The sequence below is a fragment of the Pezoporus wallicus genome, unplaced genomic scaffold, assembly GCF_028554395.1.
Source record: "Pezoporus wallicus isolate ANWC-B61680 ecotype Strahan unplaced genomic scaffold, APGP_CSIRO_Pwel_v1 contig_8226, whole genome shotgun sequence".
Classification (NCBI taxonomy): Eukaryota; Metazoa; Chordata; class Aves; order Psittaciformes; family Psittacidae; genus Pezoporus; species Pezoporus wallicus.
In genome coordinates, this window is record NW_026635187.1 from 1066917 (window position 1) to 1074930 (window position 8014).

Genomic DNA, 8014 nt, shown 5'->3' on the forward strand with positions numbered 1-8014 from the left:
CAGTGTGCATCCATGGGTAGAGTTCAAGTTAAAATCAGCCTGGATTTGAGAAGTGTATGAAACTGGGAGTAATGCAAGGTTAAAACAGCTCCTTACAGCTGTTTGGGTTGGGGTTTTTCCTTCTGTGAAAGAGACATTTCTAGGACCAAGAGATAAAACCATTTCTGCCATGGAAATGCAGTCAGCTTGACACTGTGTCTGTGATTTTATTGCTTTTGCCATTTAAAAAATGACCAATTTTGGTGCAGAAGCTTTTTACCTCCTTACAGAAAAATGGAATTTGTTATGCAATAATAGTATTTTGTTACAAGGGTTAGTTACTTATTTGCATGGAAAATGGAAGGCATAAGGAGAAAATGCATAATGCAAATTCTGTTTATGATGTGAATTTATCAATTGATTGCTAATATCTGTAATTTTAATACTACTGTAGAGATTGCTTTAAAATTTTGATTGAATTTAGTGCAAGTGTTGAATCTGTGCTTTTTATATTCTGCATTGTATCAATTTCTAAAATAGCACATATTTGGACTAAGAGTGTGAACAAATATAAAGATGTCAAAGCAATCACATCAGCAGCAATCACAGCAAATCAGGCTTTTCATTGTGGCTGATTAAAAACATAGGAATAACCTTTCCTCCACATTGCTTTGCTCAGGGCTGGTTTCTAGATCCTTCCATGTAGGAGACATAAAGTTTGCCAACATTTCACATAGAGCCCCCAAATTCCCTTTTCTGCACAAAGGAGAGGTAGAAAAAGGCTGCTCAGTGAACATTAGCACTAACACCTTTTTATAGATAGCTTCTAATCCCTCTTTAGCTGGATATCATTGGGTCTTCCCCATGTCCGCCAAAGTGTTTCTCTTCTAACAGTATCTCTGAATCCCTCCATAGCCATAACCCTCCCCAAAACCACCTGCATGCAGCAACCCAACCTAATTCTAATAGATGGCAGAGGATAAAGAGGAGTAATAATTAAGTGCATGCTGCAGCTTTTCAAGCAAGAACTGACTGTCTTTCAGATCCTGTCCTATCCACCAAATTAATTTTAAATCACTAAAACAGCTAAAAAAGAGGTTTTCAGGGGCAGTGGTCAAAGTGGTAAGGAGTGATAAACAGACACAGAATCCCAGACTGGTTTGGGTTGGGAGGGACCTTAATGTTCATCCAGTTCAAACGCCCTGCCGTGGGCAAGGACACCTTCCACTAGAGCAGCTTGCTTCAAGCCCCATCCAAGCTGGCCTTGAACGCTGCCAGGGACGCAAAGAAATAGGGAGATGAACAGTCTGGGAAAGGTTGATCAAGAAAATATCATGTCATCAGAAAACAAGCTGGAAAGGAAGGGGGGGAAGAGAAAACCCCACAAGCTAAAAAACATGGTATTTCCATTAAAAAAAAAGAAATAATCTGAAAAGATCAAAAGTACACACTTCAATCTATAAAAAACTTCTGGATTTAAAACTACTGCTGAAAAAGTAGCTTGTGTAATAAAGGGGGAAAAGGATGTGCTCAGAAAAGTTCTTATTGGAAAAATAAGAACTTTTTTACAGCCAGAAAAATGTGATGTATCTGTTTGAAGTACAGAACAGAGACCGGTGTGGACCTGGGCCCCTGGGATCTCAGTGTAACACCTGGAAGTCACCAGGATACCTATCACTCATTATCAAATGTGGTGTTGTATTATTGTTATCCCATCCTTGATCTCAGCTCTGGAGAGGGTTCAGAAGAGCCTGAGCTCTGTTCCCCCACCTGCAGTGAGTGATGTTGATGGAGACCCAGCGTTCACACAATACACACCCAGATAACTTCACTGCAGCTTTAGCCCAGTCCTTTGGGCTCAATCTCCGCCAGCAGCTGGAGCACTTACGAAGCGCTCCTAAAATGCTTCTGACAGTTTAATGCTGTCCAGAAGGAAGTGAGTTCATGCGCTCCCCTGGAGCACTCCACAGTGCCTCTTCAAGCACAGTAAATTCAGCAACGGAGGCTTTGCTCTAAAAGCTCATTTCTGAATTAGAATCTTACCATTGCAGCAAAGGAGCAGGGGCATCAGGAGCTTCAGAGGGATTGCGAACATTTACTGGTCCCAGCAGGCAATTCTGGCAACCTGTCAGTTTATCCTCTTCTTTCTCTTTCTGAAGAGCCAACTGGGAAGCTGGGAACTGCCCTTCAGTGAAGGATCAGGGATTGAAACAAGGATCTTGACAGGCAGGAGCTGAGGAAGATGAGCATTTCACATACTCAGGATGCAGCAGATCTGAGCCTTTCCCTCCACAGATTTAACAAAATCATGGAAAGGAGGTGCTGTCACAGGCTTCAGGTCCAAAAACCTTGATATGTTCAGGCAATCTTGCAGCTGTACAGGATCCCTTTATGGTCAGAATTGGAATCCAGTGGGAGCTGGAGCTGTTTCTCTTCCACCAGCATGAAAAACTTCAATAACAAAACCCAAACACAGGGAAATAATGCAAATAAGCACAAACCTTCTGAGGCAGGGCTAGGTGAGGGAGAAGAGGAGCTAGAACTGAGAACAGGAGCAGCTTGTGTGTGTGGTGATTTAAATAGGGAGGTCTGAGGTAGTAAATCAGGGCATCTGCTCAGAGAGCATCCAGATGGGGCAAACGTGAGGCCTGGAAGAAGCTTTACACAGGCAGAGACTGATGGGCTGAATGGGCTGAAACAGGGTTGCAGAGGACAGAGCTCTACAGAGAGGAAAGATGAATGCATGTGAAAACTCTGGGGTATGTGCAGGAAATAACAACACATAAATGGCCCCAGTAAACAGATGTGAGGACAGTCTGGGTAAAAACCACCCAAACCAGCAGACCATCGAGAGGAGGGAAAGGCCAAGCAGGGGGCTGAGAAGCTGCAAGAACCACAGGGCAGAAAATCAAAGTTTCAAAGATCCATCTGACTGCAGAAAGAGAACGCAAGTCCTGAGTGAAATCTCAGGAGTGCCAAGTCAGGGTGGCTTTCAACCTCCAACCAGTATCTCGCATATATGAGCTCATCTACATCTCCATTTCATTAGTGCTGATTCTAAACAACATGCTATATTTGTCTAAAAGCCTCAAAGAGTTCCACAGGGTTAGAAAACTTTGCCTAAGACTAACCCAAAACACTAACACTAACCCTAACACTAAATCATAATACTAACAGTAACCCCAACCCTAACGCTAACACTAACACTAAAACCACACACTAAACCTAAAAGTAAACCCTAAACTTACCCCTAAGCCTAAAACTAACCCCTAACCCCTAACCCTAACCCATAACTCAAACACAAAACCGCTAACCCAAAACAATAACCCTAAACCTAACCCCCTAACCACTACCCCTACCCCTAACCCCGGAACAATAACCTCTAAAACTAAATATAACCCTAACCCCCTAACACTAATCCCTAACCCTAAACCCCTAACCCTAAAACTAACCCCTAACACTAAACCTAACCCTAACCACCTAACCCCTAACCCTCTAACCCTAATCCCTAACTCTAACCCTAACCCTAACACCCTAACCCTAACCCACTAACCCTAACCCCAACCCCCTAACCCTAACCCCCTAACCCTAACCCCTAACCCTAATAGGGCCTCAAAGAACATCCCAAGCTGCACCCCAGGCAGGCTCCTCTCCAAAACCAAGAGGCAAAAAGGCCTTTAACCTTCCATGTGAGAAGGTTTCTCCCCTTCCATGTGAAGGTCTGCCATGCCTTCACAAATGTGTTCTCAACCCTTTCCTCTTCACATCCTGAAAACCAGCAGTAGTTCATGCATGATGCAGTGCTTGCGCTTGTGATGGGACCCCAATTTAGACACCACTTTGAGGTGTTTCTGCTCAGCATTTCTCCCCAAAATGAGCTCCCCAGTGATCAGTCAGTTCAAGGACAGGTATTATTTATAAAACGCATTAGCTTTCACACAGAAAGAAAAATCAAAGTGTCAGAATAGAATTAGATCAGATAGCACAGACATGAAAAGGCTCATTAGCAGCTTTCCCCCGCCTCCAGAGCCCTTGTGAGCGGGTCCCTGCTTCCAGGCTTGCTTTCAGCCAATTCAGCAGCTTTCTGAAGCTGCAGCAGGTTCTGCACAGTCCTGGGAAGTTCCATTCCTGGAAGTTTCATCCCTGGGAGTTCTGTTCCTGTTTATCCCAACAGCCCAGCTTCCTCCCGCTGCTGCTTTATGTTCTTCCTGCCGCCTTGCAGGCTTGGCTGCTCTCGGAACAGCAGCAGTTTCCCTTTTCCAGGGGAAACAACCATTCACTCTTCCTCCAGAGAAGCAAAACACATAAAGGAGCGAGCCAACCAAGCAAACACTATTGCTCAAAGAGGGAATGGCACCCAATGGTGACATTTATACATGTAGGCACGACGGGGAGGGATTCATCTTATTTCACTTTCACTGTCCTGACACTAGACACTGGAATCTGATGAGGCAGCTCTGATTTCCCCAGCCATCAGAGGAGATGTAAGTGTCCCAGCACATCTGCCCCACTCAGGGCACCTCCCCTGGGTAAATGAACCACCCCCAAGTGTCTCCACCATTCAGGAAAAGGACTGGACACAAAAGAGGGGTGACACATCCCGCCTCACAACAGCTCTCTGCTGCCCAGGGAGCTCAAAGCAGATGTTTACTGTCACAAGCCCCAGTACCTGAGACAGTCGCTGCTTACCATGACCCACTCCTCCCTCCCCCCGGTGTGATGGATGCTCTTCATTGCTCATACAGCAGGCAGGAATGTTTAAATCTCTGCTCAATAGAAAATGGATTTTTTGTCAAAACAAGGAACCTCCAATAGGAAATTGTGTGTTACAGTTTCCACTAAAACAAAACAGAGAATGGGAATGGAAATGCTTTGGGAAATGAGATCTTATTTTTCTGACCAACCAGAGGCGCTGTTTTAGCTGCCCTGGTGCCTCACAGCCACCCTGCCCAGACACTGCCTCCATCCTCCCCACCCTGCTTCTCAGTGCATGGTCCTCCACCTCCAGTGCAGCCCAGGGGCTGTCTCCCCTGTGGTACTGAAGGTTGATACTGAATGGTGGCATCAAAGGATGAATCTGTGATTTCTGAAAAGGTTATTTTCCTTCTCGCATATATGCCTGATGTTGCTGCATATGGAGGGAGAACAGATACAGATATTTAGGCTGCTGATGGAGGATGAGCACACATGTACCTATCATCAATTTTGCTTTTTCAGTGAGGAGCGATGATGCAGTCCCTCCAGCCCCTGGGTATCTGCATCACTGGCCCACATACTATAAATCAGATATTCAGTCCTTCCCCTGCCCCCAGTTTTGGGCCCGACTTAGCAGCAGACAACTAAAAATAAAACAAAACAACCCCCAGATCCGCCTGGTTTATCCCCCAGGGCCCAAACCTTTGGGTTATGCTGAGATAATGATTCCAAACCTCTCCAAGGCCAGGGGCTTAAGTGGTTCCTCTGCAAAATAAAACCTAAGAACTCTACTTTGTATCAGGATTCCAGGTGCTGGCACCTTGACAATAATATCACCTACAATAATACTTGTGATGTGATTCTGGGAGGTGGCATGGCTGCCTCTCAGGTAGTGCTGCCTGCAGTTACCAGATGTACCTGGCTTTGGCAGAGAGAGCTTGAGGGCTCTTTCCCATCTCCTCTCACCCTCAGCACCTGCAGGACACCCCAGGTGCTCTCAGGAGCCACCTACTAACATCTCCTTTGCCAGTGAAAGACGAGGTACGTCAGCCCCCATCTCCTCCCCCTTTCCCTGCAGATCGTGAGCCTTTTATCCTCCCGGTTGCCTTCCCAAGAGATGAATATTTTAAAATCCTCCTTTTTGCTATTTTACGCAAAATACATCAAATGTTAAGTATGTGCCAAAGTGTCCTTTTGATGTTTTCTGTCTTCTCCATGCTTAGCCTTCCTGGGCTCAGCAATTGATGCAGGAACATGCCTTTACTTCCATGGAGGCAGCCCTGGGCTGGCTGAGCCCGAGCAGGTGAGATTCTTCCCTGCATCAAGCGCAGCTCATGTGGAGCTGCTGGGTAATTCATTCCTTGCATATATCTCTGTTGATTTATTTATTAGACCCTGCACTCACAGGGACGGAGATCTGTGCTTCTGGAAATGCTCACACTGGCAGTGCTGGAGAGCAGCCATGATCCGGGCACCCAGCCACCTGCGGAGATGCTCGGAGACTGCCTTCGAGGCACCACACGCACCAATGCACCTGCTGGGAGGTGAATGTTGCTTATGCCTGGGTATGGCCTGGCTCCTGGAGACAAACCAGCTAAGAAGTGGGAATAAATGCAATAACTCAGGGCTTTCTAAGGAACCAGTGGTCTGGCAAATTTAGCTCCTAGAAATGATTCATACCAGGTATTACCCTGAAGACCTAAAGTCTAATGTACATTGCATTGTGCAAATCTATAGCATCAGGACAGATTGATTTCTTCCTGTCCCAGCTGACTAGACATGAGCCTCTACCCTGAAGCTAGGAGCCTGTTAACACACTTTTCTCTTCCTCAGTAGTACAACTTCAGGCTCTGTTCTTATTCAGAAAAAAAAACCACAAAATACTCAAAGGCAAATATAAAGAGAAGCTGTCAAAATACAACAAAAGGGAGAGACACTCAGAGGTCTTCTCTGTACCTCATTTGCTCTCATAAACACCCTCTGCTCCCATTCCACCTATGCAAGGTGGTTCCTCCTTCATCCTGACTCCTGCAGATTTCCACCTCCCACCTCCACATGTGCTCTGATGTTCCAATCTTCTCCATCTCTCAGCATCTCCTCCTCACCTTTAATGTTCACTTGCATGTGTGTCTGGGTCTTTCCCAAGGTCTCTCCTTCCTTCTGCTGCTTCTTTGCTTTTGGCTTCTTTGGGCTCGATCTCACCATGCCCTCCAAAGCCAGCTGTAGATTGCGATCTCCAGTTCTAGACAGGGATGAGAATCAGGTCAGCATCTAGTACCACAGGCCTTGTAGGAAGGACCTGGAGAAGGACCTCCAGATACTGGAGAGCAAGAGTCAATAAGAGCAATATAACATGCTCTGAATTGGCCTCCAGATCTCACTGAGCATGGTGGGACTCAGACACACCTCACATGGAGCCACCCACACTTAGACACCTGCATGGAGATGTCTGGACCTGGTATGGACCTGGACCCCAAACTCACCACAACATTGCTGGCAGAGCATCCAGTCTGGGTCATGCTGTGCATCACAGGAGGAAAACAGCTCATGGCCGCAGTGCTGCTGGGCAATGTGCAAAGCTGTTTTCTCTGGTGTCCTCCTCGAGGAAGGGCAGAGCAGCTTCCAGGCTCAATTCCAGGTGTGCAGATCACTCAGCTCCTGGAGAATTTCCTGCCAAAAGCAAAGGTATGGCCATGACAGAGGTCACACTGCAGAGTCCCTCATTCCTGCCGTGGCCTTTGCAAGCTGAAAGCCAGCAGTGGCACATCCCGCTCAAGATGCTGTGTCCAAATGCACAATCAGCCCAGATGTACAGAGCAGCACCAGGAAATCCAGCAGGCTCCCGCTGGTTTCCTTGTACAGACATAAACCACTCGTGTCTGGGACACTCATAAACACTGTTTTTCAGCTAATTATAATGGTAGCAGCTGTTACCATCTGAAGATCTGGCAGCTCTACTGAAGGTAGATGGTGGGTAGTTGATGTCAGTGTAAGTACTTTTAACGAACTGCAACCCGACACCTGGAAAAGGGGAAGCTGCCCCTTTAAAGATTCCAAACATTTTCCTCCACATAATGCTTGTTGATGGGACTGACTTCTCTGACTATTCCCTGGCTTCCCCTCCACGGATCAAAGACTCCATCTCATGCTGGAAGGATGGTATTTCCAAAGAACCTCCCCCAGAAGGGACCTGCTCACCCAGCAAACAAGCACAGGCACTGCTTGGCTCCACCACAGCATCGCTAGAAGCTGAAAATAGTGAAGGGCAAACCTTTGCTACCCAGCCGTTTGTTATTTTAACTGCTTTATTCAGATCTGACCACTAAAAAATTCATTACAT

General features: G+C 46.4%; 1 long non-coding RNA gene across 1 annotated transcript; it reads right to left on the reverse strand.

The window, feature by feature from the left end:
- Positions 1-648: 648 nt before the first annotated feature.
- Positions 649-5007, reverse strand: LOC130600112 (uncharacterized). Its single transcript, XR_008972379.1, has 3 exons — positions 4955-5007; positions 4669-4817; positions 649-735 (listed from the first exon to the last, which is right to left on the reverse strand). It is a non-coding gene; the product is annotated as an uncharacterized LOC130600112 (long non-coding RNA).
- Positions 5008-8014: the final 3007 nt, after the last annotated feature.